Source organism: Crocuta crocuta, unplaced genomic scaffold (assembly GCF_008692635.1).
Source record: "Crocuta crocuta isolate KB4526 unplaced genomic scaffold, BGI_CrCroc_1.0 scaffold548, whole genome shotgun sequence".
Taxonomy (NCBI): domain Eukaryota; kingdom Metazoa; phylum Chordata; class Mammalia; order Carnivora; family Hyaenidae; genus Crocuta; species Crocuta crocuta.
This window is the reverse complement of record NW_027528725.1, coordinates 1,157,869-1,163,051: the sequence shown is the minus strand read 5'-3', so window position 1 is coordinate 1,163,051 and position 5,183 is coordinate 1,157,869.

The window sequence follows — 5,183 nt, the reverse complement described above, 5'->3', positions numbered from 1 at the left end:
TAGCAGTTTTTTTTTTTTTTTTTTTTTTTCAAAGAGAGAGAGTAGGGGGATAGGGCCAGAGGGAGAGAGAGAGAGGGAGAATTTTACGGTCAGCGTGGAGCCTGACACGGGGTGCAATCCCACAACCGTGAGATCATGACCTGAACTGAAATCAAGAGTTGGATGCTTAACCAACTGTACCACCCAGGCGCCCCGAAACATGGCTAGTCTTTTTTTTTCCTTTAATATTCATTTCTTTTCAAAAGAAAGAGAGACAGAGCATGAAGTTGGAGGCTTAACTGACTGAGCCACCCAGGCTCCCCCCGGCAGTATTTTTAATATATTGAGTCAACTACATTATTAAAATCAATTTCACCTGTTTATTTTTACTTTTTTTGATGAGACTACTAGAAAATTTAAATTTAAATATGTGGTTTGCATTTGTGACTGTTCCCATTGTATAGAACTGCTCTAGATCAGAGGTTCCTTTTTTTTTTTAAGTTTACTTATGTCTTTTGAGAGACAGAGAGAGAGAGAGAGCGAGAGAGAGAATTCCAAGCAGGCTCTGCACCATCAGCATAGAGCCAAACACAGGCTTTTTCTCATGACCCTGAGACCATGACCTGAGCCAAAGTCACAAGTCAGACACTTAGCTGACTGAGCCACCCAGGCGCCCCGTGAGGAGTGCTTCTTAACCAAAAGTGACCTTGGCCCCCAGAGGCAATCTCTAGAGGCATCTTTGGTTGTCACACCTCAGGAAGTGGGGTGCTACTGGCATCTGGTGGGTGGAGGCCAGGGACGCTGCTAAACATCCTACAATGCACAGAGCAGCTCCCTTCCCCCTCCCCCACCCCAACAAAGAATTATCCAGCACAGAATATCAGTAGGGCTCAGGTAGAGAACAGCCTGGTCTGGAGATTGTCAGTCCATGGAGTTGTACAGCATCAGGAATGTGGCCTTCTTATACCTTCTTTGCCACGCGTGCCTTCCCCCTGCAAGGTTGTGGCACAGCCTAAAAGGGCTGCTGGAGCTCCAGCCATTATGACAGCATTCTATCTAGCCACAAAGAGGAAGGGCAGAATAAGGGCATACTCCCTGTCTTCAAGGAAGACACGCATACCCCTTCTGCTTACTCCTCACTGATCAGAGCCATCACCTGGCTTCATCCTGCCATATGGGAAGCTGAGAAATGTAGTCCTTGATGGAGCGACATGAAATTCCAGCCTAAAATCGCGAGTTTCTTACTGAGGAAGATGGGAGAATGGATGGGAGGCGGAGACTGGCATCCACCATGCCTTATCAGGGGCACCAGACAAGGAATATGATTCCCATTTTACAGATGAGGAAACAGAGGTACCTGAGTAAGGAGACCTATGCAGACACAGATTAAATGGCAGGCTCAAGCAGGAACTGAGGCCTCCTGACTTCCTGTTGTCTTTTCCTCACACCTTGCAAACTTGGCTAAATCACATTTTTGTCCCTTTTTTTTTTAATTTTTTTTTTTTTTTTTTTTTTTGAGAAAGAGCGAGTGTGAGCAAGGGAGGGGCAGAGAGAGAGGGAGACACAGAATCCGAAGCAGGCTCCAGACCCTGAGCTGTCAGCACAGAGCGTGATGTGGGGCTCAAACCCAGGAACCATGAGATCCTGACCTGAGCTGAAGTCGGACGCCTGAGCCACCCAGGCACCCCAGAAGCATCCTAATTTTAGAGACATGAAAATATGAAAAGGGTATGTGTCTTGAATCAATGAAATGTCCTGGCTCTACACAACTGTGAATCCTACCTTGTTAAGGACTTAATAAAAACGAAAAAAATTACATTTCCCAGCCTCCCTTGCAGGCTATGTCCTAGTTCCCACCCATAAGCCACACCCTTCGAAGGCTCTGATTGGAAATGACAAGAACGTTGGACAAGGAGTGGCCGTCTGGACAGAGGTCATCCTTTCCAGTGGAATGGGTGGCAACAGAAAAAGTTAATTTTCTGAGATTAATCAGGCCAATCAAGCAACACAGTTTCTGAGAGCATTGCCTTGATTTGTCTCTTCTTCCCTTCTAACAATTCTGCAGGAAATAGATTCTTTTTTGTCCCAGCTTGTTAGAATTGCCCACCTGAAATATCTTTTCTTCCCCTATGTGTTAACAAAACCCTGATTTTGTTGGGTCCTAGCAATGTGTGCTCAGCTAACGACTCTATTTCCCAGAGTCCCTAAAGACAGGGCTAACCACATGACTAAGTTCTGGCCAATGAGATGCAAGTTGACGTTGGTGGGTGGGGTGTTTGAAGAACTTCCTCAGCAGGTGAGCGATCTCAGTCCACCTGCCAAGGTCATGACTCTCCCATGGGGTGGTGTGGGCCAGCTCTTCAAAGCTAAAGTTTCATTTATTGCTGTTCATTGTGTCTTCAAAACAAAATCACCTTAAAATGCACGTTTGGAATTGTGCGAAGACAACAAAGAGATGGGCCCTTAGGTCTCCGGCTGTCCATCAATAACCCCCACAGCTGGTGGAGAATGTTCTTTCTCACTCTGTACACATGTGGAGACCTAATGCCTTTGTGCCTGCACCCATCAATTGCTGAAGGAATCACTGGGCACGAATTGGCAGCGTGCTTCTGTAGATACTGTTATGCAGGAAATCCATGGCAGGCCAGGCTGTGAGTTTAGTGCCTTGCCATTTTTCCAGGTAGATTATTAATTACCTGACCACGGATTTGAGTCTTACTTTGTATTTGCAGGGTTTGCCGTTGAATAATAATTAATGTCCTTAACTAAGTGAGGTGATGGAGATGTTAATTATCTTTTTTTTTTATGTTTTATTTATTTCTAAGAGAGAGAGAGACAGAGTGAGCAGGGGAGGGTCAGAGAGAGGGAGTCACAGACCGAAACAGGCTCCAGGCTCTGAGCTGGCAGCCAGCACAGAGCCCGATGCGGGGCTCGAACCCACGAACCGCGAGATCATGACCTAAGCGAAAGTCGGACGCTTAACCGACTAAGCCACCCAGGCGCCCCAGAGATGTTAATTATCTTGATTTGGGTAATCGGTCCACAGTGTATGTGTATATTAAATTATTACTTTGTACTCTTTAAATATATACAATTTGTTAATTACCCCTCAGTAACGGTGAGGGGAAAATTAATGTCTGTCTTAGGTAAAACCCATATTTATAACAATAAATTCTAATTTCCCATCTAGTTCACTCTGCATCCCTTTGGTACCTTCAGGAGTTGATTTAGTTTTCCTGATGGTCCTATTTTTAGTGTTTTAAATTGGAAGAGTCCCACTTGATTATGTTTTAAATTATTATTATAAGTTTCTTTTCTTCTTTTTTTAAAATTTATTTTTGAGAGAGAGAGTGAGAGGGGCAGAGAGAGTGGGCGAGAGAGAATCCCAAGCAGGGTCTGCACCATCAATGCAGATCTCAGGGCTGGATCTCACAAACTCTGAGATCATGGCCTGATCTGAAATCAAGAGTCAGATGCTGAACCGACTGAGCTGCTCAGGCACCCCCCACTAATATAAGTTTCTTTGCGGATTAAGTGTTCTTTCACTTTGTTTCGATATGCCACTGCCCATTCCACACTGAATATAGCATTTTCCCACATTATATTCTGTTGATTCTAGTACTTAAATCTGGATATCATCTTTCCCACCTAAAAGTGGCTCAATGCTCATAGAAATATATGTATATTTTTAAAGTTTATTTATTAATTTTGAGAGAGAGCACACGTATGCACGTGCAAGCTGGCGCATGAGCGGAGGAGGGAGCAGGGAGAGAGACAATCCCAAGCAAAGAATAAGAGGGAGGGTGAGCTGAATCAGTTAACCAATCTCCTTTTGCCCTTGCCTTTTCCTCCTCCTACTGCCCTGAAGGCAGATGTGAAGGCTGGAGCTCAAGCAGCCATATTGTGAAGGCTAAATGCCCATTTTAACACCATCTTATCAGAAATACAAAAGGAGCCTACATCCCTAAAAACCTCACTGAAGACCCCATTTCTGCCCTGGTTTGCTTCCCCCATCTTCATTGATATTAATTAATCCTAATTTGATACCTCAGAGTGAGGTCTCCAAGTTACAGAATCTAAAGTTTTAGAATCATGGGGCGCCTGGGTGGCTTTTGGTTAAGCGTCCGACTTTCGCTTAGGTCATGATCTCGCGGTTGGTGGGTTCGAGCCCCGCGTCGAGCTCTGTGCTGACTGCCAGCTCAGAGCCTGGAGCCTATTTCAGAGTCTGTATCTCCCTCTCTCTCTGACCCTCCCCTGCTCACGCTGTCTCTCTCTCTCTCTCTCCTAGAAATAAATAAAAATATTTAAAAAATAAAAATAAAGTTTTGGAATCAGCTTAATCACGGAGAGGGTCAAGTTTGGGGCTGCAAAGGTACCGATGTGAGAGTCTGGAAGGCTGGGAGCTGTTACCTTTAGCGATGTGGTCGTGAAATATCTGCTCAAGCTGTCGCCTGTGGTGCTTTGGACACTGGAGCCTGTGTCCACCGAGGAAGTAGGGCCAGGCACGCTGTTGGAAAGGGGACAGAATGTTGGCGTATGTAGGCCCCGCTTATTCTGACGGCTTTGAACTACCTCCTGCAAGAAAGAGAAAACCCAGGGGCGCCTGGGGGGCTCAGTCGGTTAAGCAGCCGACTTTGGCTTAGGTCATGATCTCACGGTTCGTGGGTTCGAGCCCCGCGTCTGGCTCTGTGCTGACTGCCAGCTCAGAGCCTAGAGACTGCTTCGGATTTCTGTGTCTCCCTCTCTGTCTCTCTCTCTGCCCCNGGGACAGCCTGAACTCTGAATGTTTATTTATTTTTAAGAGAGAGAGAGCAAGCGCACACGCGTGAGTGGGGGAGGGGCAGAGGGGGAGGAGGACAGAGGATCCTAGGAGGGTGGCGAGCTGGACCGTGAGATCATGACCTGAGCCAAAGTCCGATCCTCAACCGACTGAGTCGCCCAGGCGCCCCCATTTTTAAAAAAATTTACAGCCTGAATTCTAAATTGATTGAGGGTCCTGTAGTTTGGAGACTCTGACAGTTGGTTTCAGTTACTCCTGGTTCGCATGCAGTGCAGTGCTGAGCGCAATTCACCTTGGAGCCTTTTCAATTTCCTTCCAGTGAAGACAAGGTAGTTTTCCGCCAGAGGACAAGGGGAAGCCCACCAGGAAGATCAGATTAAGGGTGACCCTTCCCACCCAAGTTGATTGTTTTAAATGACCTCAG